Below are 25,762 nucleotides of genomic sequence, written 5' to 3'. Positions count from 1 at the left end.
ACTTTTCTATTAGGCTGGAACCAAGAAAAGCACAAAGAGATCACAGCTAATATACATAATATACATGTACAAACACCTCAATTTGGAATGGGGTACAACATTTATTGTTGAGTTGTCATTGTGTGGCTTGTTTATTCAGTATCTTCTCTCTTTAAAAAATGGTATATAAATTGAATATTTGTAAATAGTGTTTTCTTAACACTTTGCATTACTATATTAGAGATGCTTTAATCTTCAGATTTTGCTTGCCAAAAGTTTCTAATTCTTGAAAAATTTTTCTTAGCATGTAGCTTGGATTTTTAGAGTGAGAATCTTTGCGAGGCTAAATTGTTTTATAATGAAATTGATCATTCCTTAATTCCCCTTTTAAAACACAGATGTTTAAAATCTAGCAAGTTTTCTTCATTGGAGAGAAACATTTCCTTAATTTATAAGAAGTTAGTTATCATCCCTGCAAATAAAACCATTTTAAATTTAGATTTATTTATATCCTGTTTTTCCACTGAGGATTTGAGGTGGCTTCCTATATTCATTCATTTTTTCAACAAATATTTATAGAGATATTGGACACATAAAATGAAACAATAAAGATTAGAAGTAAAGAAGCAGGACAAAAGAAAAAGTAACTACTGTAAGATCAAAGAATGGAGAATAGAAAATTTGCAAACATAAAAATTATCGTAATAGTGGACTTGAATGCATGTAAACAGCCTGGTAGTCAGGGGCAAAAGCGAAATATGATCACTTAGTTTTATTACCAGAAAGGAGGAAGAAACATTCATATTCACAGAGTCTCCTCTAGAGCTAAGGCAAGAGCAATTTCTCATATTTTATAACAACCTGTAGTAGCTTCCTTCCTCTGTGATCTTATTCATTATCAGGGTTCAGCTTGGCAGGTGACTTTGGAATCTTGAGCCTGGATCCCATTCCCATATTGCGGATGCATGCTGAAATTTCAACTTAAATGCTCATACTTTCACTAATAGATTCATCATCTTCCCCAGATAGCTCATTTCTTATGTGTATTAATGGACTTCTCTTAATCAACAAGCCTTAAAACTTTCATATTTTCTTCAAGTCTCCACTCCCCACACCAACTAAATGTAGGGTTTCTACTTCAGGGTGCCTTTGTACTTACTCTCTCAGTGCTTTTCCACTTCTGTTGCTGTTGTCTCAGTTCTGAACTTATTTTCCTCTTGCCTGCTCTATTACAATAGCTTGTTTAATAGCCTCAGTTCTTCCAGTGTCAACCCCTGTCTAAATCATCGTAAATACCCTTGCCAGAGTTCTCTTAAAGCACAACTCTAATCATCATCAGCTCCTTTTTCCAACATAATAAAATCCTAACTCCTTGGCATGACATTTAAAGCTTTCCATGATCTGGTCACCAACTACTTTCCAGCATAATCTTCCATTCCTTTCACACACTGTAGGTACCATTCTCTGGAACATTCCTTGTGCAAATTTCTTTCCCTTGTGTCATTACCCATACTGTTTCCTCAATCTAGAATGCTTTTGCTCTTCCTATTCCTCCCATTTTAATTCAATTTATAAAAATTTTCCTGAGTCTTTGCCATAAACAAAGGGTCGTGCTAGCTATTGTGGATTCAGAGATAGAATGCTTACCCTTTCCCTCAGAGATCTCACAATTGTATTCAGAGGAATTAGAAAATTGAAGTTTACCTACTGTTTCCTCTATGAAGCCTTTCTAATTTCCTAGCTTAAATTGATTTTTACTTTCTTTCATGTTTTTTTTAAAGCCCTTACTTGCATTTTTTATTTTTCATTTAAAATTTTTTCTACAGTTTTTTTTTTTTTTTCCTGTGGTACGCGGACCTCTCACTGTTGTGGCCTCTCTCGTTGCGGAGCACAGGCTCCGGACGCGCAGGCTCAGCGGCCATGGCTCACGGGCCTAGCCGCTCCGCAGCATGTGGGATCTTCCCGGACTGGGGCACGAACTCGTGTCCCCTGCATCGGCAGGCGGACTCTCAACCACTGCGCCACCAGGGAAGCCCTTTTCTACAGTTTTTAAAGATTACTTTCCATTTATAGTTATTACAAAATATTGGCTGTATTCCCTGTGTTTTATAATAGATCCTTGAGCCTATCTTACACCCAATAGTTTGTTCCTCTCACTTCCCTACCCCTGTTGCCTGCCTCGCCCCCTCCTGCCCCTGCACTGGTAACCACTTATTTGTACCCTGTATCTCTCATATATTTTAAATAGGCCTTATGGATATTCCAAATATTATTTTATATGCCCCATTATAAACTTCTATGCATCACATTACCTGCATCCTTAGGTCCCTATGCATGCCATATTATAACTTTCACACAGTAAGTGTTCAGTAACTATTTTCAGGGCTGCATACATGGTCAATTGGCTGAGATGTTACATAGATCCTAAGAAGTAGGTATCATTGTCAAAACACTCACAGAATGTATTTTTGGGGTCTGGTTTGAAAAGTTGCTTTTAGGTCTTATCTTAAAAGCTTTGGTGCATGTAAGTTCTAATAAAGGCCAAACATTTAAAAAGTTTTCCGCTATGTGTGTAACCACACATGGAGCGCAGCCTTTGAAGTCAGCAGGAAATCTACACAGCATGTGGAGAAGAGCCTGAAATGGTTTGGGCAGGTATAGGAGTCAGACTTTCAGGGCAGGCCTCCCCCAAGGACAAGTGGGCTGAAGATCAGGTTTGGAACAGATTTGAAGCAAACCTGTATTCACATGAGAGGTGATGGCTTTTGAAATTTGATATAACTCTGATTAGTTTGCTGTGGAAATGCTGTGGAACCAATTACTGGTTAAGTAATTGAAGAACACTCCTCTCCCTGCCCCTACCATGATTACTTTATTTCATTAAAAACACCCCTATATTTTATTTTATTTTTTTAAACTTTTATTTTATTTTTTATTTTTAAATTTTTTTGGCAGCACTGCACGGCATGTGAGATCTTAGTTCCCTGACCAGGGATGGAACCCGTGCCCCCTTCAGTGCAAGCGAGGAGTCCTAACCACTGGACCGCCAGGGAATTACCCTAAAAAACCTATATTTTAATATGGCTGTTCATACTTTGAACCTCAAATATTTGGAATATAGATGTCACATCTGTGCTAGGCTATAATAGGTCGCATCCATGGTTCATCTAGTCCATGATTCTTCTGCTAACACATAGTCAAGTAACATGCCTTGGAGAGACGCTGGGCACATGGTCTCACTTTCATATATTAATCTTAAACGGAGGTTAAATGCGCCCAAAGTATTTTCGTATACTTGTCATATTATATTTTTTCTGCATTTCCTTTGAATTTACTTTTATTTAAACCTAACTTCTGCTTGGAATAATGTATACTTCATATTTATAGTCCACTTTGGAAATTATTAACAGGCTGCAAATTTACATGCTTGAGTGTTGAAGGGAATTCTTATCATCCCAGTATTTGACATTTGTGGGTTCTACTTCAGTGGTACCTTTAATCATATATCGCATGTTTATATATTTACCATATTTTATCTATCAAAGATGCCACAATTTTAAGATGCACCATTATTTTATATAAGCTCAGAAAGAAAAAAAATCCACTGTCATTTAAATACATGCTTTCTGGTCATAAAGAACCTAGGGGCAAGACGGGAATAAAGACACAGACCTACTAGCGAATGGACTTGAGGATATGGGGAGGGGGCAGGGTAAGCTGTGACAAAGTGAGAGAGTGGCATGGACATGTATACACTACCAAACATAAAATAGATAGCTAGTGAGAAGCAGCCACATAGCACAGGGTGATCAGCTCGGTGGTTTGTGACCACCTAGAGGGGTGGTATAGGGAGGGTGGGAGGGAGGGAGACGCAAGAGGGAAGAGATATGGGAACATATGTATATGTATAACTGATTCACTTTGTTATAAAGCAGAAACTAACACATCATTGTAAAGCAATTATACTCCAATAAAGATGTTAAAAAAATAAATACATGCTTTCTTATGTTTTATAGTTATTGGAAAAGCTCTCAGACTTTAGAAATAGATTTTTATCATATGTCACTCTTATGTATACTTAAGTTGTAAGATGTTGATAAAATAAATTGGTTAATTATTCCCCAAACTTCTTCACATTGGGTCCAACTCATGAATTACTCTTCAGTGCATGACTGATGATTGTGTTTTTCCACCCAATATCATCCCCTATACTGTTTAGAGTGTTAGTGGTGAAGTGTTTCTTTAAAAAGTACTTCTTGATTGAATAAGAATAATGTTATTTCCTAAGAGACAGGATCTTTTAGAGCTGATCAGTTTTAGAATTCTTTGGTTCACGCCCTGTGACCCACCCTCCATGGTGAGAGTGTCCAGTGGTATCCTGATCACAGCTTCTGGCATGCCAGGCATCCATCTTCTCTCTGGTCTGCCCAGGCCAAGGGGCAGAAACTGAAACACCCTGAAGAACTTGGTGCCAAGCCAAGTGATTTTTCCTGTTTTCAACCCTGACACTGTTCACGCATTGCATGAACGAGTGGAAAATTTTGAGCAAAAAATGGCTTCTTGCCAGATCTATTTGAAATACTCAAATCTACCTATTTAATGGTGTCTTCATAGAGATGCATAATTGAGTTAGAGATGTCACAACTTAGGCAATTTTTCAGGCAGAAAGAAAGGAGAATTAGCTCTCTTCGAAGTCAGTGCTTCTTGGCAACTCTGGCTTGCTTTATGAAGCAAGGAGTAGCCTCTGTCTATTGAAAAACATAATTTTTTGTTTTCTTTCATTGATAGAGCAATTGCCGTATGAGAAGAAACAAAAGAAGCTTCTTGGTGTCCTTTATATAATTTATCAGACTACAGTTGCAAGGGCTAATTATTCTTGCGTGTGCTTTTTTTAAGGATGTGTATTTGAACATCATATGTTTGGTCTTTTGGAGAAAACCATTTAGTGAATGAATGCTTTTGTGCACAAGCTATTGCTTTCCCCTCTGAATTAAGGTATGTGAAAACATCTGGCACATAGCCCAAGTGCTATTTCCTTTGCACTCCCCCATCTGGTACTACCCTCCACATGCCCAAGGAACTGTCATCTCCTTACTCACTGCTTGGCCACGTAGGATCTTAGCAGAGTTCAAGTTTCCCAAGATCTACAGTGTGTGATTTTCACTCTTGCTCGAGTTTGTTTCTTCAGAGGCATTTCCTCATAAGGGAAGCAGGTAGTTATATCTGTCATATGTAGTTAACTGTTGAATTGTGCTGCTTCTTTGTAGAATTCCTCTTCTCTAGTTTATACTAACCACGTTTTTCCTGTACCCATATCCACAAAGAAACTTAAGCTCTTGACCTGAAATTTTCTGGTTGTTTATTTTCTCTTTTTCCATTTACTTAATTATAAATGGATTCATGTCATGACTGATAATCATTAGTTCTCACTGAGATATGATGCTGGGTTATTATCACTAAAATATTTTACTGCTGTACCTTATTTTTATTGTTTGAGAAATTAAAACTAATGCTTATAGGTGATAAATGTTTCATGCTACCTCAAGACGGAAATCAACTTATTACCAATTACTTTCAGTTTAATTTAACCTTCAGCTTGTTAAAGGTGGGAACTGATAACTTTTACATGGACTCCAGTTAATTTTTTTTAATTGAAATATAATTGATTTACAATGTTGTGTTAGTTTCTGATGTATAGCAAAGTGATTGTTATACATGTGTATATGTATTCTTTTTCATAATCTTTTCCATTATGGTTTATTACAGGATATTACATTTCCCTGTCCTATATAGTAGGACCTTGTTGTTTATCTATTTTATATATAGTAGTTTTTATCTGCTAATTCAAGTTAATTTTTTAATATGGGAAGTTCTGACATGTCCTATAATTTTAGATACAGCAGCTCATATCTGATATTCAGCTTCCTTCACTAATCAGGGAGGTCAGGGAGGAACCAGTGCCCATTGTTTAGAGATGGAGTGATACAGTACACAATCATGTATGTGCTCACCACTTTGTGCTCAATGACTAGAGTCACAAGAACAGACAGATACATTGCTCTCAGGGATCTGATTTTACCAAATGCTGCACAATTTTTCATAAATTTCCGAAAAACAAAGTATAATACAATCTTCTCTCAGTTTACATGCTAGTTTTATTCTGAGAAAATTCCATGTGTTACCTGAATTCTTGTTTATATGTAAAACAGAATTAGGCTCCAGTTCAGATAACTTCATCTACATGGATGTGTAGCAAAAGATTAGAAAATTATGCAGGATGCAGGGCAGTTGTTCAGTGTACAGAACTCTCCCCAAAATTCAGGATGGTTAACATTCCTGATTCTGCAGTCTCTGTGAAACATCTTCATGAATTTCCAAATTGCACTCCCTTGACAACCAGTGCCCTAGTGTAATATCAGTGACTATGTAACTTATATGTCCTAATTTCCCTTTTTTGTTTAAATATTTGGTTGTTGTTGTTTTGCTTGTTTTTATCTGCTGAAGAGAACGTTTAAACTGTAATCCTCTAGTAAGACAGAGGTCATGTATTAATTTAATGTTTTCTCCAGAAAGATAGATTCTGTGGATTTTAGAAGTAGTAAATTCTTTATTCCATTCAATTTAGCCAACATTTGCTAAGCTAGGTACCATACAAGTCTGGGCTATGGTTTCTGCTCTCACATGGCTGGCTAATAGCCCATCAGGAAAGTCAGTGTGACAAGGAGTGTGTGGAGAATTTGAGAAATGATAAAGCCTTGTAGAGGATTGAGGGAAGGTCAGGGGAAATGACAGAGACTGTCACATTTGAGTTAGGTCTTAAGGAATAAGTGTAATTTTAATAGGATTTTAGGAGTGTACTACTTTGTAACAGAAAGTTGAATTTGACATGACCTTTCAAGTCATATTACTTATACAGACTTTGCAATGAATTACCAAATGCCAAGTATTTCTTGAGGTGATAAACTATCCCCCAGTTTCTACTTTTTTTCTTTTTGCTGTTAACTTTTTTATTGTTTGTCTTTACATCTTTGTATCTTGATCTTCCCAGCTGGTTTTTGAGGATAGAAACTGTGCCTTACACTTCACTGGATCTCCCATAGTGCTGAGCACAGAGTAGCCACTCAGTGAATATTGGAACTTAGATATTGTCAAAATAATTTATGTAGGAATGAAGGGATTATTCTTAGTTGGGAAAATTTTCAGTTTATTTTCCTATTAGCATTTCCTAGGAAAAGTGAAGTCAAGATGTTAATAATTGGGACAGTAGGAGGACAGCCTAGCCTCCACCAATCTTGGCACGCTGAGTAGGCCCCAGGTGTACTCTGTCTCAGTTTGTAGAACCATGTTGTTTTTCTCCTAGTCTCTTTCCTTAGATAAGAGAAAATTTGGAAAACTAATATCTGCTCTGGAATTTTATAGAAATTGCCACTCAGGAGGTCTCTTTATGAATATTCATGTCTCATTCAGGTCTAATTTGGACAAGATGTTCTTTCTCACTTTGGAGTCAGTTGACAAGTAAGAATTATAGATATATTTTTTAATAGTTTAGATAAATTTGATAATATTTGTAAAGCATGTTATAAACTGGAAAGCATTACAGAAATTCTTCTGCTGCTGCTATTATTAAGATTGAGGGAAGGGGCTTCCCTGGTGGCACAGTGGTTGAGAGTCCGCCTGCCGATGCAGGGGACACGGGTTCGTGCCCTGGTCCGGGAGGATCCCACATGCTGTGGAACCGCTGGGCCCATGAGCCATGGCCACTGAGCCTGCGCGTCCGGAGCCTGTGCTCCGCAACGGGAGAGGCCACAGCAGTGAGAGGCCCGCGTACCGCCAAAAAAAAAAAAACAAAAACGAAAACAAACAAAAAAAAGATTGAGGGAGGAATATAATCATAGCAAGGAGGAGCAAAATAGTTCTATAATTACTTTTAGGGTCTGAGTCTTGAGTTTGCCATAATTTGTGAAGACACTTGGTAAGCTTTGTTGACTCACATTTTATTGTTGTACTTATTGGATGTGTTTGGATATTTAAAGATATAATGGTGTAGTCCTTTAAGGAATCAAGTTGAATCATACTCAAGATGAAAAGATCTTGAATGAGCTTCACTTGCTGTGAAGTTACTTAATCTATGTAGGTGAAACATTTCTCATCAGTAAAATGGTATGTATTTCCCCATCCTGTTATGAGTTTCTTTAATGGGTATGAAGGGCACAGCTTGGTGCCTGGCCTGTGATAGGTTCTCCATTTCCATAAATGTTTGCTATAGAATATTACTATTATTAAAAGAGTTATTTAAAATCCCCAATTCAACAGATATTTGTTGAACACCTACTATGTGTCAGGCAGTATTTTAAGAACTAGAGAACAAAGCCAATGAAGTAATCAAAGATTACTGTTCTCTAGGAACTCACATTCTAACTGCAGAGGTGGATAAGCAACTGGTATAATAAATAAGTAAATTATATGTTATGTTATGGGATGGTTAGGACTATGGACCTAAGTAAAGGTAAAGCATGGCACGGGGGACCAGTACTGTTCAGGAGGAAGAGACGAAGACTTGTAGATGACAGCATTAATTGTGTCTCCAGAGTCGAGAATCGGTATTGCAAATAGCAAAATAACTTAAGGTGGGAGAGATTGGTCCCAAGCAAAGAATAGGTAGTTTTGGGAGTGAGAAGCTGACATCTCTTAAAGAAGTATTCAGCCCCTTTGTTCTAAAGAACAGCTGTTACTCTCTAGAAGCTGTGGAAATGCCTGATGTTCTTAACTATTGGCTTAAAACCTGTGAAAAGTTACATATGTTTTCTTTTCCTTTCTCCAGAAAGTAAAAAAAAAAAAGTCTTTTAACTTTTCCTTCAATGACAATAAAATAAGCTTTCCTAATAGTATTATTAAATCTTTTCCTTTAGGAGCTGTTTCCTTTACTTCCTAAAGGATTTTGCTCTAATCCAAACCAGAGGCACGTTTAAGTTAAACCTCTCATTATATGACATTATTACTGTGTTTTCAAAAGTAAGAATGTTTCTATTTTTCTCCTGAATGTTACTTGATTACAGGAAAGGAATGTGAGAAGGCCTCTTACCACAGCTAAAGTACATTATTTAGTACTTTATGGTAGACAGTTCTTTTTCTGGAACTCATTTGAAAACTTAATGTGATGTGAACTCAGTTTTTTCAATTCCTAATCAGATGTCAGTTTTTCTATTATATTTTAAAATTATATGTCACATCCATATACATATATACAAACATGTATTTTTCATATATCTAGATATTCAGATATAAACTTAGATGCCATAAATATATTTGTATATATTGTGTATAGATATGTATATATACACATAAGCATATTTTAGTAATTAAATTACTTTGATTAATCTGTTAATTGTTTGAAAGAATTGGGGAAACCATCAGTTTTTATAATTAAAATTTCCTTAAAATTAAATTAATTGTGGAATTTGTACAAGTCAAAATAATTTAATGTTTCAGTTGTGTCTGTGATAGTTCTTACATTTCGATGTTGCAATGAGAAGGTATACAGTGGTATAATAGATAATATAGGATTTTCAAAAATAACTTGAGAACTCCATGCTTTTAGCATGAAAATATGATACTCAAATAGTTCATTACTTGTCAAATGCACATATATAATTAGTGAGCCTGGATGACTTGCTATTCTTGCATTTATTCAGCAAGTTCTAGAGTTCGTGATTGCTTTTTCTAAATTGTATGTACTAAAGCTACTAAAAAAACCAGTGTTATTCCATTGAAATAAGCATGCAGTTGTACCTTTTCCTGCTTGGTTGAAGGACTAACAGTGTCTCTTTTTGAAGACAAGTTGGAACATAGGATGTAAAAATGACTCTTGTGTAAGTTATGGCTGGACTCTGAAGGAGTAAACCAAGTATTTACTGGCAGTATAGTGTTGTGTAGTGTTTAAGAGCATTGATCTGAGCCTGAACACTGGATTTAAATCCTGTCTTGCCACTTACTAGGTGGCCAGTCTTGGTCAAGTTGCTTAACCTTCTGGGCTTTAGTGTCCTCATCTGTGAAATAAGAATATTAGTAACTACATTCTAGGATCATTTAGTTTTGTTTTTTTTTTTTACGGTACGCGGGCCTGTCACTGTTGTGGCCTCTCCCGTTGCAGAGCACAGGCTCCGGACGCGCAGGCTCAGCGGCCATGGCTCACGGGCCCAGCCGCTCCGCGGCATGTGGGATCTTCCCAGACCAGGGCACGAACCCGTGTCCTCTGCATTGGCAGGCGGACTCTCAACCACTGCGCCACAAGGGAAGCCCTCTAGGATCATTTTGAAGATTAAATGAGTTGGTATTTGTAAAGCACTTAGGATATTTTGTTACATAAATATAAAAATAGATATCACAGTAAGTAAAAAAAATGTCTTCATCGTTTAAATAAATATACTTAAATCTTTACTGATAAAATGGTGTGGTATCTGGGATTTGCTTCAAAATAATCTGGTAGGAGAGTGGGACATGGGAGTGAGAGAGAAAAGGGATGAATCAAGATTGTTTATGTGTTGATAATTGTTGAAGTGGAATTTAGGTGTGTGGATTTATTACACTATTCGTTCTAATTAAGCTTGGAATTTCGCAAATAAAAAGTCAAAACAACAAAAACGTGCAGTTTGCCCCTTCCCATTTTCTTTTTCTTTCCTTCTTTTCTTTCCTCCCTCCCTCCCTCCCTCCCTCCCTCCCTTCCTTCTTTCCTCTTTCTCTCTCTCTCCCCCTTTCCTTTTTTTTTTTTCTGGAAATACATTTTTTAAAACATCTTTATTGGAGTATAATTGCTTTACAAGGGTGTGTTAGTTTCTGCTGTATAACAAAGTGAATCAGCTATATATATACATATGTCCCCATACCTTCTCCCTCTCGCGCCTCCCTCCCACCCTCCGTATCCCACACCTCTAAGTGGACACAAAGCACCAAGTTGATCTCCCTGTGTGATGCGACTGCTTCCCACTAGCTATCTACTTTATAATTGATAGGGTATATATGTCCATGCCACTCTTTTCCTTTGTTCCAGCTTAACTTTCCCCCTCCCCGTGACCTCAAGTCCATTTTCGATGTCTGTGTCTTTATTCCTATCCTGCCCCTAGGTTCTTTAGAACCATTGTTTTTTTTTACGATTCCATATATGTGTGTTAGCATGTGGTATTTGTTTTTCTCTTTCTGACTTACTTCACTCTCTATGACAGTCTCTAGGTCCATCCACCTCACTACAAATAACTCAATTTTGTTTCTTTTCATGGCTGAGTAATATTCCATTGTATATATGTGCCACATCTTCTTTATCCATTCATCTGTTGATGGGCACATAGGTTGCTTCCATGACCTGACTATTGTAAATAGTGCTGCAGTGAGCATTAAGGTGCATGACTCTTTTTGAATTATGGTTTTCTCTGAGTATATGCCCAGTAGTGGGATTGCTGGGTCATATGGTACTTATATTTTTAGTTTTTTAAGGAACCTCAATACTGTTCTTTATAGTGGCTGAATCAATTTACATTCCCACCAACAGTGCAGAGGGTTCCCTTTTCTCCACACCCTCTCCAGCATTTATTGTTTGTAGATTTTTTGATGATGTCCATTCTGACTGGTGTGAGGTGATACCTCATTGCAGTTTTGATTTGTATTTCTCTAATGATTAGTGATGTTGAACATCCTTTCATGTGTTTGTTGGCTACCTCTATATCTTCTTTGGAGAAATGTCTATTTAGGTCTTCTGCCCATTTTTGGATTGGGTTGTTTGTTTTATTGATATTGAGCTGCATGAGCTGGTTGTATATTTTGGAGATCAATCCTTTGTCAGTTGCTTTATTGGCAAATATTTTCTCCCATTCTGAGGGTTGTCTTTTCATCTTGTTTATGGTTTCCTTTGCTGTGCAAAAGCTTTTAAGTTTCATTAGATCCCATTTGTTTGTTTCTGTTTTTATTTCCATTTCTCTAGGAAGTGGGTCAAAAAGGATCTTGCTGTGATGTATGTCATAGAGTGTTTTGCCTATGTTTTCCTCTAAGAATTTGATAGTGTCTGGCCTTACATTTAGGTCTTTAATCCATTTTGAGTTTATTTTTTTGTGTAGTGTTAGGGAGTATTCTAATTTCATTCTCTTACATGTAGCTGTCCAGTTTTCCCAGTACCACTTATTGAAGAGGTTGTCTTTTCTCCATTGTATATTCTTGCCTCCTTTTTCAAAGATAAGGTGACCATATGTGTGTGGGTTTATCTCTGGGCTTTCTGTCCTGTTCCATTGATCCATATTTCTGTTTTTGTGCCAGTACCATACTGTCTTGATTACTGCAAGTTTCTATATAGTGTGAAGTCACGGAGCCTGATTCCTCCAGCTCCGTATTTCTTTCTCAAGGTTGCTTTGGCTATTCAGGGTCTTTTGTGTTTCCATACAAATTGTGAAATTTTTTGCTCTAGTTCTGTGAAAAATGTCATTAGTAGTTTGATGGGGATTGCATTGAATCTGTAGATTACTTTGGGTAGTATAGTCATTTTCACAATGTTGATTCTTCCAATCCAAGAACATGGTATATCTCTCCATCTGTTTGTATCATCTTTAATTTCTTTCATCAGTGTCTTATAGTTTTCTGCATACAGGTCTTTTGTCTCCTTGGGTAGGTTTATTCCTAGGTATTTTATTTTTTTTGTTGCAATGGTAAATGGGAGTGTTTTCTTAATTTTTCTTTCAGATTTTTCATCATTAGTGTATAGGAATGCAAGAGATTTCTGTGCATTAATATTGTATCCTGCTACTTTACCAAATTCATTGATTAGCTCCAGTAGTTTTCTGGTAGCATCTTTAGGATTCTTTATGTATGTTATCATGTCATCTGCAAACGGTGATAGTTTTACTTCTTCTTTTCCGATTTGGATTCTTTTTATTTCTTTTTCTTCTCTGATTGCTGTGGCTGAAACTTGCAAAACTATGTTGAATAATAGTAGTGAGAGTGGGCAGCCTTGTCTTGTTCCTGATCTTAGTAGAAATGGTTTCAGTTTTTCACCATTGAGAACGATGTTGGCTGTGGGTTTGTCATATATGACCTTTATTATGTTGAGGTAGGTTCCCTCTATGGCTACTTTCTGGAGAGTTTTATCATAAATCGGTGTTGAATTTTGTCAAAAGCTCTTTCTGCATCTATTGAGATGAAAATGTAGTCTTTCTCCTTCAATTTGTTAATATGGATTATCACATTGATTGATTTGCATATATTGAAGAATCCTTGCATTCCTGGGAGAAATTCCACTTGATCGTGGTGTATGATCCTTTTAATGTGCTGTTAGATTCTGTTTGCTAGTATTTTGTTGAGGATTTTTTCATCTATATTCATCACTGATATTGGCCTGCAGTTTTCTTTATTTGTGACATCTTTGTCTGGTTTTGGTGTCAGGGTGATGGTGGCCTGATAGAATAAGTTTGGGAGTGTTCCTCCCTCTGCTATATTTTGGAAGAGTTTGAGAAGGATAGGTGTTAGCTTTTCTCTAAATGTTAGAATTCTCCTGTGAAGCCATCTGGTCCTGGGGTTTGGTTTGTTGGAGGATTTTTAATCACAGTGTCAATTTCAGTGCTTGTGATTGGTCTGTTTATATTTTCTATTTCTTCCTGATTCAGTCTTGGAAGGTTGTGCTTTTCTAAGAATTTGTCCACTTCTTCCGGGTTGTCCATTTTCGTGACATAGAGTTGCTTGTAGTAATCTCTCATGATCCTTTGTATTTCTGCAGTGTCAGTTGTTACTTCTCCTTTTTCATTTCTAATTTTGTTGATTTGAGTCTTCTCCCTTTTTTTCTTTATGAGTCTGGCTAATGGTTTATCACTTTTGTTTATCTTCTCAAAGAACCATCCTTTAGTTTCATTGATCTTTGCTCTTGTTCCCTTCATTTCTTTTTCATTTGTTTCTGATGTGATCTTTATGATTTCTTTCCTTCTGCTAACTTTTGGTTTTTTTTGTTCTTCTTTCTCTAATTGATTTAGGTGTCAGGTTAGGCTGTTTATTTGAGATTTTTCTTGTTTCTTGAGGTTGGATTGTGTTACTATAAACTTCCCTTTTAGAATTGCTTTTGCTGCATCCCATAGGTTTTGGATTGTTGTGTTTTCATTGTCATTTGTTTCTAGGTAATTTTTGATTTCCTTTTAGATTTCTTAAGTGATCACTTGCTTATTTAGTAGTGTATAGTTTAGCCTCCATGTGTTTGTATTTTTTACAGATTTTTTCCTGTAATTGATATCTGGTCTCATAGCGCTTCAGTTGGAAAAGATACTTGATATGATTTCAATTTCCTTAAATTTACCAATGCTTGATTTATGACCAAAGACATGACCTATTCTGGAGAATGTTCCTTGAGCACTTGAGAAGAAAGTGTATTCTCTTGTTTTTGGATGGAATGTCCTTTAAATATCAATTAAGTCCATGTTGTTTAATGTGTCATTTAAAGCTTGTGTTTCCTTATTAATTTTCTATTTGGATGATCTGTCCATTGGTGAAAGTGGGGTGTTAAAGCCCGCTACTATGATTGTTTTACTGTGTGTTTCCCCTTTTATGGCTGTTAGCATTTGCCTTATGTATTGAGGTGCTCATATGTTGGGTGCCTAAATAATTACAATTGTTATATCTTCTTCTTGGATTGATCCCTTGATGATTATGTAGTGTCCTTCTTTGTCTCTTGTAATCGTTGTTTTTTTTTTTTTTTGGTGGCATGCGAGCCACTCACTGTTGTGGCCTCTCCCATTGTGGAGCACAGGCTCCAGACACACAGGCTCAGCGGCCATGGCTTATGGGCCCAGCTGCTCTGCAGCATGTGGGATCTTCCCGGACTGGAGCACGAACCCGTCTCTCCTGCATCAGCAGATGGACTCTCAACTACTGCGCCACCAGGGAAGCCCTCTTGTAATCATATTTATTTTAAAGTCTATTGTGTCTGTTATGAGAATTGTTACTCCAGATTTCTTTTGATTTCTATTTGCATGGAATATCTTTTTCCATTCCCTCACTTTCAGTCTGTATGTGTCCCTAGGTCTGAAGTGGGTCTCTTGTAGACAGCATATATACAGGTCTTGTTTTTGTATCCATTCAGCCAGTCTATGCCTTTTGGTCGGAGGATTTAATCCATTTACATATAAGGTAATTATCAATATGTATGTTCCTATGACCATTTTCTTAATTGTTTTGGCTTTGTTATTGTAGGTCTTTTCCTTCTCGTGTTTCCTGCCTAGAGAAGTTCCTTCAGCATTTGTTGTAAAGCTGGTTTGGTGGTGCTAAATTCTCTTAGCTTTTGCTGGTCTGTAAAGGTTTTAATTTCTCTGTCAAACCTGAATGAGATCCTTGCTGGGTAGAATAATCTTGGTTTTAGGTTTTTCCCTTTCATTACTTTAAATATGTCCTGCCACTCTCTTCTGGCTTGCAGAGTTTCTGCTGAAAGGTCAGCTGTTAACCTTATGGGGATTCCCTTGTATGTTATTTGTTGCTCTTCTGTTGCTGCTTTTAATATGCTTTCTTTGTATTCAATTTTTGATAGTTTGATTAATATTTGTCTTGGCTTGTTTCTCCTTGGATTTATCCTATATGGCACTCTCTGTGCTTCCTAGATTGGGTGACTATTTCCTTTCCCATATTAGTGAAGTTTTCAACTATAATCTCTTGAAATATTTTCTCAATTCCTTTCTTTTTCTCTTCTTCTACTGGGACGCCTATAATTTGAATGTTGGTTCATTTTATGTTGTCCCAGAGGTCTCTGAGACTATCCTCAATTATTTTCATTCTTCATTCTTTATTGTTTATTTTCCTCTGTGGTAGTTATTTCCACTATTTTATTTTTATTTTATTTTATTTTATTTCTTTTTGCGGTACGCGGGCCTCTCACTGTTGTGGCCTCTCCCGTTGCGGAGCACAGGCTCCGGAAGCGCAGGCTCAGCGGCCATGGCTAACGGGCCCAGCCGCTCCACGGCACGTGGGATCTTCCCAGACCGGGGCACGAACCTGTGTCCCCTGCATCGGCAGGCGGACTCTCAACCACTGCGCCACCAGGGAAGCTCTCCAATATTTTATCTTCTAGGTATCTTATCCCTTTTTCTACCTCAGTTATTCTGCTATTGATTCCTTCTTGAGAATTTTTAATTTCATTTATTGTGTGTTCATCATTGTTTATTTGCTCTTTAGTTCTTCTAGGTCCTTTTTAAATGTTTCTTGTATTTTCTCCATTCTATTTCCAAGATTTTGGATCATCTTTACTATCATTACTCTGAATTCTTTTTCAGGTACACTGCCTATTTCCTCTTCATCTTTGGTCTAGTGGGTTTTTACCTTGCTCCTTCATCTGCTGTGTATTTCTCTGTCTTCTCATTTTGCTTAACTTACTGTGTTTGAGGTCTCCTTTTTGCAGGCTGTAGGTTTGTAATTCCCATTGTTTTTGGTGTTTGCCCCCCATGGGTAAGGTTGGTTCAGTGGGTTGTGTAGGCTTGCTGGTGGAGGCGAGTGGTGCCTGTGTTCTGGTGGATGAGGTTGAATCTTGTCCTTCTGGTGGGCAGTACTGCATCTGGTGATGTGTTTTGGTGTGTCTGTGAACTTATGATTTTAGGCAGCCTCTCTGCTAATGAGTGGGGTTGTGTTCCTTTCTTGCTAGTTGTTTGGCATAGATTGTCCAGCACTGTAGCTTGCTGGTCGTTGAGTGGAGCTGGATCTTAGGGTTGAGATGGAGATCTCTGGGAGAGCTTTTGCCGTTTGATATTACCTGGGACTGGGAGGTCTCTGGTGGACCAGTGTCCTGAAGTCGGCTCTCCCAACTCAGAAGCTCAGGCCTGACAGCTGGCCAGAGCACCAAGACCCTTTCAGCCACATGGGTCAGAAGAAAAGGGAGAAAGAAGAAAGAAAGAAAGAGAGAGAGGGAGAGAGAGAGAGAGGGAGGGAGGGAGGAAGGAAGTAAGGAAGAAAGAAAGAGCAAGCAAGAAAGAAAATAAATAATGTTATCAAAATAAAATAGTATTAAAAATAAAAAATTAAAAAGTAATAAAAAAAGAAAGATGAGAGCAACCAAACCAAAACACAAATCCACAAATGATAACAAGTGCCAAAAACTATACCAAGAAAACAAACAAAACAAAACAAAAGCAGGACAGACAGACTCCTAGGACAAATGGTAAAAGCAAAGCTGTACAGACAAAATCACACAAAGAAGCTTACACATACAGTCACAAAAAAGAGAAAAAGGAAAAAAAAAACTATATATATAAAAAAAGGAAGAGAGCAACCAAATCAATAAATACATCTACCAATGAGAATAAGCTCTAAATACTAAACTAAGATAAACATAAAACCAGAAACCAATTAGATGCAGAAAGCAAACCCCAAGTCTACAGTTGCTTCCAAAGTCCACTGCCTCAATGTTGGGATGATTCATTGTCTGTTCAGGTATTCCAGAGATGCAGGGTACATCAAGTTGATTGTGGAGATTTAATCCTCTGCTCCTGAGGCTGCTGGGAGAAGTTTCCCTTTCTCTTCTTTGTTCATACAGCTCCTGGGGCTCAGCTTTGGATTCGGCCCTGCCTCTGCATGTAGGTCGCCTGAGGATGTCTGTTCCCTGCCCAGACAGGACAGGGTTAAAGGAGAAGCTGATTAGGGAGCTCTGGCTCATTCAGGCCAGGGGTAGGGAGGGGTACGGAATGTGGGGCGAACCTGTGGCAGCAGAGGCCAGCATGACGTTGCAGTAGCCTGAGGTGTGCCGTGTGTTCTCCCGGAGAAGTTGTCCCTGGATCAGGGGACCCTGGCAGTGGTGGGCTGCACAGTCTCCTGGGATGGGAGGTGTGGATAGCGACCTGTACTTGCAGACAGGCTTCTTGGTGGCTGCAGCAGCAGCCTTAGCATTTCATGCCCGTCTCTGGTGTCAGCGCTGATATCTGTGCTGATAGCCATGGCTCACGCCCGTCTCTGGAGCTTGTTTAGGCGGTGCTCTGAATCCCCTCTCCCCACGCACCTGGAAACAATGGTCTCTTGCCATTTAGGCAGTTCCAGACTTTTTCCTGGACTCCCTCCCGGCTAGCTGTGGCGCACTAGCCCCCTTCAGGCTGTGTTCACACAGCCAACCCCAGTCCTCTCCCTGGGATCTGACCTCCTTAGCCCGAGCCTCAGCTCCCAGCTCCCACCTGCCCTGGTGGGTGAGCAGACAAGCCTCTCAGGCTGGTGAGTGCTGGTCAGCACTGATCCTCTGTGCAGGATTCTCTCTGCTTTGCCCTCGGCACCCCTGTTGCTGCGCTCTCCTCCGTGGCTCCGAAGCTTCCCCCCACCCCTGTCTCCGCCAGTGAAGGGTCTTCCTAGTGTGGGGAAACTTTTCCTCCTTCACAGTTCCCTCCCAGAAGTGCAGGTCTCATCCATATTCTTATATTCTTTTTTTTTTTTTTTGCGGTACGTGGGCCTCTCACTGTTGTGGCCTCTCCTGTTGCAGAGCACAGGCTCCGGATGCACAGGCTCAGTGGCCATGGCTCACAGGCCCAGCTGCTCTGCAGCATGTGGGATCTTCCCGGACTGGGGCACGAACCCGTGTCCCCTGCATCGGCAGGCGGACTCTCAACCACTGTGCCACCAGGGAAGCCCTCATCCATATTCTTTTGTCTCTGTTTTTCCTTTTTTCTTTTGCCCTACCCAGGTATGTGGGGAGTTTCTTGATTTGGGCGAAGTCTGAGGTCTTCTGCCAGCGTTCAGTAGGTGTTCTGTAGGAGTTGTTCCACATGTAGATGTATTTTTAATGTATTTGTGGGCAGGAAGGTGATCTCCGCGTCTTACTCCTCCGCCATCTTGAACGTCCCCTCTCTCCCCCTTTCTTTTTTTTCTTCCTTCCTTTCCCTCCCTCCCTCCCTCCCTCCCTCCCTCTCTCTCTCCCTCTCTCCCTCCCTTCCTTCCTTCCTTCCTTCCTTCCCTCCCTCCCTCCCTTTCTCCCTTCTTTCTTTCCTTCCTCCACCCCTCCCTGCCTCCTTATTCCTTATCACTCGTCCAAATCTGGCATACTATTTCTGTCTTTTTTGGTGTAGTTCAAATGCCACCTAGTATGAAGCCCTCCTTGATAACCCCAGCCACATACCATCTCTTCTCTTCTTTCTAACGTAGCCCCTGGGCCTTTCTTAGGCCCTCCTGTATGCTGTATGGCTCTGGGATTATTCCCACGTGTGACTGTTTTTTCTTCTAGCCTTAAACTCCATGGGGGCTAGAATAATTGTTTAATTCCCATAGCAAACACCTGACACTTCACATCTTTGTAGAACAAATGGCCTTTGTTGACTGTAATTGAGAAGGAGTGTGAAAAACTTTGTGTCACTCTTGTTACTAAAATACCGTGTTTCTGAATGAAAGATTATTATTAGGATTGTATAATGGTAGTTCTAAATAGAAATACTTGTGGCTTTATATTATTTTTGCTGTTTGGGGTATTTCCTTTTATCTTTTCCAGGATTTCATTTGGAAAGTTAATGTTGTTTCAGGTTATTAGCTAAGTTACAGAAATAAATATTCATCTAGTTCTAGAATATTGGGATTCTGAATATGTGTGATACGTGTTTTCCATTTTATAGTTATGGAAAGTAAGATTTTCATTTATGGACCCACATTATTTTTTCTGCTTATAGACTTTAATGATTCAAAGAAGAGTCTAGTACGAAATTGGGAAAAGTTAATGTTGAAAACCTAAATCACAGAACTTTGTTTTGCTTCTGGATAGGCCCTGCAGTCATAGAAATAAAACAACCATAATTTTAGTCACCCAACTCTTGCCCGTAACGCTGGTAAGGTTTTCTTTAGGTGTATTCCTGAAACACCATATGTAAAATACATTTTGCTAAATGGTATATTTTAACTTATATTTTAACCCCAAAGATTTTATGTCTATTAGACAGTTGTAACTAGAATCATTTTTATAAAGCAGAGACTATTTTAAAGCAAAGGATTATAATTAACCTTATAAACCTTATAAACCTTATAACCTTATAAACCTTATAAACATGTATTGTTTGTTTGTAAGTTTATAAACAAGTTTATAAACTTTATAAGTTTATAAAGCAGAGACTATTTTAAAGCAAAGGATTATAATTAACCTTATAAACATGTATTGTTTGTTTATAAGTTGTTTATAAACATGTATTGCTTGTTTATAAGTTGAACTTACCCAAGGTGAAGATTCCATTCATCTTAGCCTTTTCTTTACAATAAATCTTTCTTGCTGCTGAATATATTGCCAAGTAGTGAAATTGGGCCACCTTGAGTTTCACTTCAGTTTCCTTTCCATTTACATCCTCTATAGAGGTGCTGATCACTAGTGAAATAGTTAAAAGGTGATGCTAACAGCAAAAAGAAGCACTAAAGGACACGGGCAGTCTATAAACTAAACAATCAAGTTTCTAAAAAAAAAATGAAGTGAGGTTATATTGCCTAACAGCATTATTGCCTTGATTTTCTCACTTGCAGTGGAGATTAAAGAGTCTCTGACTTTGATTTTCTCCACTCCCTGCTGCATTGCCACCCCAGTGGCATGTTCTCATTAACCCAGTTTCTTGACCTTTAGCTACTGCACTGAAGAATTCAAATTCGCAAGAATTGAATTGCCTCATTCATATCTGCAAGGTTCGAATCATGGTTAAGTTTTAGGCGGGGTGTCTGATGAACAGGCTGCAAGTGAGAGTGGGTGTCCTTTAGTGAGGATTTGCGCTTGCTAAGCTGTATTGTTTCATTCACTCATTTTCTCATTTAGCTTCTCCGTAGCACTAAGGACAGTGATTCTCAGTGTAGTCATTGTGACACATCATGCTATCTCTGGCTGACTAATGAGGTTCTGAGACAATTTAAGAATAGATTTTTCACTTAAAAATATGCCACATGAAATTATTAAGAAGAATGAAGGAGTAAGTATTGAAGATAAGATGTCCAACAACTCCTGCAAAGAAGGATTACTAACCCTTTGCCAAAACTTTAATGAATTTTTTTCTTTTGCTTTTCACATATATTAAACAAAACAGTGTGAGAACTTCTCTCCCTCATACTTTCTTGGGAATAGGGACCTGTTCCCTATTCTGCTGAATCCTTCATTGTCAATTAATAAAATGCTTTGCACAAATTGAATAATCAGGAAATATTAATTTAAAATTACTTTTTTTGGTAGTTGGGAAAAACTCAAATCTGTTGGCAAGTTGATAGGACTGTGGGAATTTATTTATGAAAAATGCTTGCAACTGAAGCGGACTTCTCTTCTATACTAAACGTGCTTCTGGTAAAAGGATCTGCTGAACCACCTGTTTCTCCCATGAACTGGAGAAGAGACTTGTGTTAAGTGACAGAGGTGAAAGTAAGCCCCATTTATTCCACTGCTTTTCTGCAGAAGTGTGAACCCAGACTGGACAATTTATCATCCAGGGGAGAGCCAGGTGGCCATGGCTTTATTTCTTTTATATTATATTTTTGCATGGAAAGGCATGTCATTAGTACTTTAGGGGAAGAAGAATATTGCACTGATCCCTAGAGGTACTTGGTACTGTTGGGACCTTTCATCAAGCAGATTCTGTCTACCTCAGTGAGTGTATTTCTGACCTTTGAGATCAAGTTCTTTTTTTTTTTTTAATGGAAAAAAAACATTAATATGTGAAAAAACATTAATAACCTGAGGAAATTATCCATCTGATCAGATCCTCTGTCATTCTGGGAAATTTGACTATTACAACCTTTATAGAAATTTACTAAGATTTTAACATGGAGCCTCCTATATTTTCTGTCAGAGTGTTTCTAGTTGTACAATAAAGTAAATAGATTTCATGCTAATACATTTAATTTTATCTGTAACATTCTCATAATTCAATCTGCTGCCCCCAAATCAAAATTAATGTACTTTTGGCTTATCTACTAGTTTGAATCACCTGTATCATTCTGCCCATACTCAGTTGCTAACATGTATTCAGGGTCTGATATATGAAAGGCTCCATTTTAGTTGTTCAAAGAAGCAAGGGTTGGAAGTAGTTAGAAAGTCCTTTCTTTGTTACAGTTTTCAAACATCAAATCATAATGAGTTTTAATGAAAAATGACTCACTGTGTTGAGTAGCTGTGTTTTTAAAATCTAGGGGTTTTTTTTGTTGTTGTTACAGCTCAGAGAAGAGAATGAAGAATTATATGATGTATGCAATTAGTGCTGTCCACTTTAGATTACTTTGGATATTTGAAAGCATGAAAGCATTCAGACAGGTGAATGTTGCAGTTGCAGGTAATGGAAACCACTCTAGCTATATAAGCAAAAAAAAAAAAAAAAAAGTATCTGCCAAGGGAATTGCTACCTTTAATAAGTTTAAGAAGCTGGGGACTCAGGAAATCTCTATGCCAACTTCTGGTTTGACCACTTTAGTCACCACCAAGAGTCATGAACCACCTGTTGTCTTCTGGGACATTCTACCTTAGCTGTGATTCACAATCAGATTGCTGCCTGAACTGTTAGCTTCAAAGCTGTCTGCTGCCTGCTAGATTTATACCAGCAAAAAAACACCTTGAGTGCTGCTTCTCTCCCACTTAACTTGATTCTGAATTCAGTTCTTACGGAAGTGCATCTAATGGTGAAACCTAAATTGCATTGAGAATGCTAGTTACAAGGGATTCTGGAAAACAAAGATTTTGGCATTCTAGCTTCTGCAGTATAGGAAGGCAGAGAAGGAGACTGGAACAGAAGTTGAGCTAGCTGGTTGCTGTCTCTACCACAAATGCTCTTGTGTTATTCCCTGTGACTTCTAGAAAATAATCTTAAATTTAGAATTTGACTGATTAAATAAGGGAAACGATTTTCAGATGTAGACCTTGTATTTTGTATTTAGGTCTTCATGTAGATTTTTAAATAGATTTTTTGTTTTTATAATCTAATTCTTCAGAAGAGTATCTAGTAATCAGCAGTTACATGGTCAGATGTGTCAACTGTAATCGTTCAAGTATCTATAGGTGTAGTTATAGTTTGTATTACATATGTCTTCTCTTTAGAACTTGGCTATTTTTTGAAATTGAACTTTTCCGACTGGTGCTTATGCTAGTGCATTTAATTGAGATTATTTTTTGCCATAGAGAGCAATAAGTAGAGCAAATGGAGGATAAACAGTATTAGTTTACTAACTTCTTTAATTTTATGATCATGATATTGAATATACATTAAGTATAGTGTAGAATATACTTAAGATAGAGCTCCTTCTTTCAGGAACTTAACATTTAAGGAAATGGACAATGTATAATGCTTTTTAACCTGAAAATTCTTCTTTCCAGTTTTGTCTTTTCACATAGAACTAAGCAGAGGGACTGAGGGGTGTGGTTTTCAGCTGTACTTGGGAATATTTACATGACTGGTAAATTTTCAGATGAGATAATAGGAGGTTCCAGGCAGAGGGCCAGGCTGAGCCAGAAGTGGCACCATAGAGCCAGGCAGGGCCTGAAAGAGCTGGAGAGTCTGGATGAAGGCCATGGGTGAACTATTATTCTGCGTATGTCGTTGAAATGGCAGCATTCTCCATACAGTATAGATATGCAAATACCAGCACCCAGAGAGCCCCACTTTGATGTGTTGCCAAGCTCCTTTGGCCTCTAGTGGGTGCTGAGTGGGAGAGATTCCAGCCTCAGTCTAAACATCTGTTAGGAGAACAACAGGATTAATTTCGGAATTTGTCCATCTCCTACCTCAATTTCTCCAAGGAGACAGTTTTGTTATTTGACCTGAATGTTACATAATGTTTTAGGAACCAAATCTTAGAATTTTCTATGAAACAATAAATTTGCAGTACCAACTGAATATTATTTCTCTTTAAATAGATTTTTTTCCAGGTCTAGAATTATTATTTTTGACTTTATTTTGAAATAATTTCAAACATAGAAAAATTGCAAGAATAATATAAAAATCTCCTGCACACCCTTCACCCAGATTAACCAATTTTTAATGTTTTGCACACACACACATGTGTGTGTATGTCTTTTCCTGTACCATTTGAGAGTTAGTGGAGATATCATGCCCCTTTACTCCTAAACACTTCTGTGTATATTGCCTAAGAACAAGGACATTCTCTTATATAACCACGTGGATATATAGTCCCTATTCAAAATTTACCAACTGTCCCAATAATATTCTTTAGATCAGAGGTCCCTAACCTTTTTGGCACCAGGGACCGGTTTCGTGGAAGACAATTTTTTCACAGACTGGGGTGGGGGATGGTTTTGGGATGATTCAAGTGCATTACATTTATTGTGCACTTTATTTCTATTATTATTACATTGTAATCTATAATGAAATAGTTCTATAGCTCACCATAATGCAGAATCAGTGGGAGCCCTGAGCTTGTTTTCCTGCAACTACATGGTCCCATCTGGGGGTGATGGGAGACAGTGGCACCCGAGGTGTGTTGCTTATGTCCAGTCTACTCCGTCATCTCGTTTTGGTGGCCGTCACTGCAGAAAACCCTGCCTCACAAAGATAGGGTGTTGGAAATGGAAGCAGGCTTTTCAGTGCTTTTGTGGCAATCTCAGGGTATTCCGCCTTGACTTTAATCCAGAACACATGGAGATTTGAAGTTGTCTCAAACATACTTTTAAGGCCACCATCACTTGCGATCTCAAGCAGTTGATTCTCTTCTAGCACAGACAATGTCGATTCACCTGGCTTATTCACAAATGGGGCACAGATCCATTCCTTCCCAGTTCTGGGGTCTTTTGTGGTTGGGAAGTAATGCTCAAACTCTTTTGAAAGCTGAGATAGGTGATCATGCACCAGGTGGGAGAAAGAAGGCCCTGGCTCAGTCTCTTTCAAAATCTCTGCCAATGTTTGAAACATGTCAGAAATCCCAATGTTCCCTCATCACCCCCATAATTCCAGTTTGGCTTTGAATGCAGCCACTTTGTCTGCCGACTTGAGCACAGTTGTCATTCTCCCCTGAAGTGACAGATTGAGTTCATTGAGCAGGTTGAATATATCACACCAGTAAGCAAGTTTTGTGACCCATTCTGTGTCACTGAAATGTGCTGCCAGTGGTGACTGTTTTTCTAAAAGAAGTCTCTGGAACAGCTCTTGTAACTCAAAAACTCTGGCCAGTGATCTACCTTTAGAAAGCCATCTCACTTCTGTGTATAAGAGAAGATGTGTGTGCTCTGCGTCCATCTCCTCACAGAGCTGCGCGAACAGACGTGAGTTAAGGACATGTACTTTAATGTAGTTGATAATTTTAATCACATTCTGCCAAACATTGTTAAGTTCAGGTGACATTTTTCAGCTAGCCAGCATTTCTTTATGGATGACACAGTGCATAGAAGCGACCTCTTTGACCCGAGTAGTGAAACCAGAAAGCCATCTAGTCATGGCAGCTGCTCTGTCCATACATATACCGACACAAAGTGACCAATTCAGTTTTCCTGATAAGTAATCATTCAAAGACTTGAATAGTTCTGCAGTTGTGGTGTTGGTTGGCAGCAGAAGTGCACATAACATATTCTCATGTGCATCCTGAAAAATTTATCGCACAGAAACAAGCATTGTTGCCTTGTCAACATCAGTAGACTCATCAACCTGGATTGCGTACCACGGTGACTCATTAATCCTCTCTAACAATTGTGCCTCACTAACCTCTGCTATTTCATCAGTTCTTCTAGTGATGGTGCTAGCTGAAAGAGGAACACGTACCACCTTTGAACTGCAGCCTCTCCTAAAAGTTCATGATAAATGTCCTTAATAGCAGGCAGGATCAACTCTTCACCAATAGTAAAGGGCTTCTTAGCTTTAGCAAT

General features: G+C 38.3%; 1 protein-coding gene across 5 annotated transcripts in view; it reads left to right on the top strand.

Annotated features, from left to right (window-relative positions):
• DNM3 (dynamin 3) overlaps window positions 1-25,762 on the top strand; it is a 571,656-nt gene that overhangs the window by 18,035 nt on the left and 527,859 nt on the right. The window lies entirely within an intron of this gene.

The sequence above is a fragment of the Aethalodelphis obliquidens genome, unplaced genomic scaffold, assembly GCF_003676395.1.
Source record: "Aethalodelphis obliquidens isolate GAN/ISIS:26980383/991018 unplaced genomic scaffold, ASM367639v1 scaffold55, whole genome shotgun sequence".
NCBI lineage: Eukaryota > Metazoa > Chordata > Mammalia > Artiodactyla > Delphinidae > Aethalodelphis > Aethalodelphis obliquidens.
Note: the sequence above shows the minus strand (reverse complement) of the source record. Positions and strands in the feature narration are given on the sequence as shown.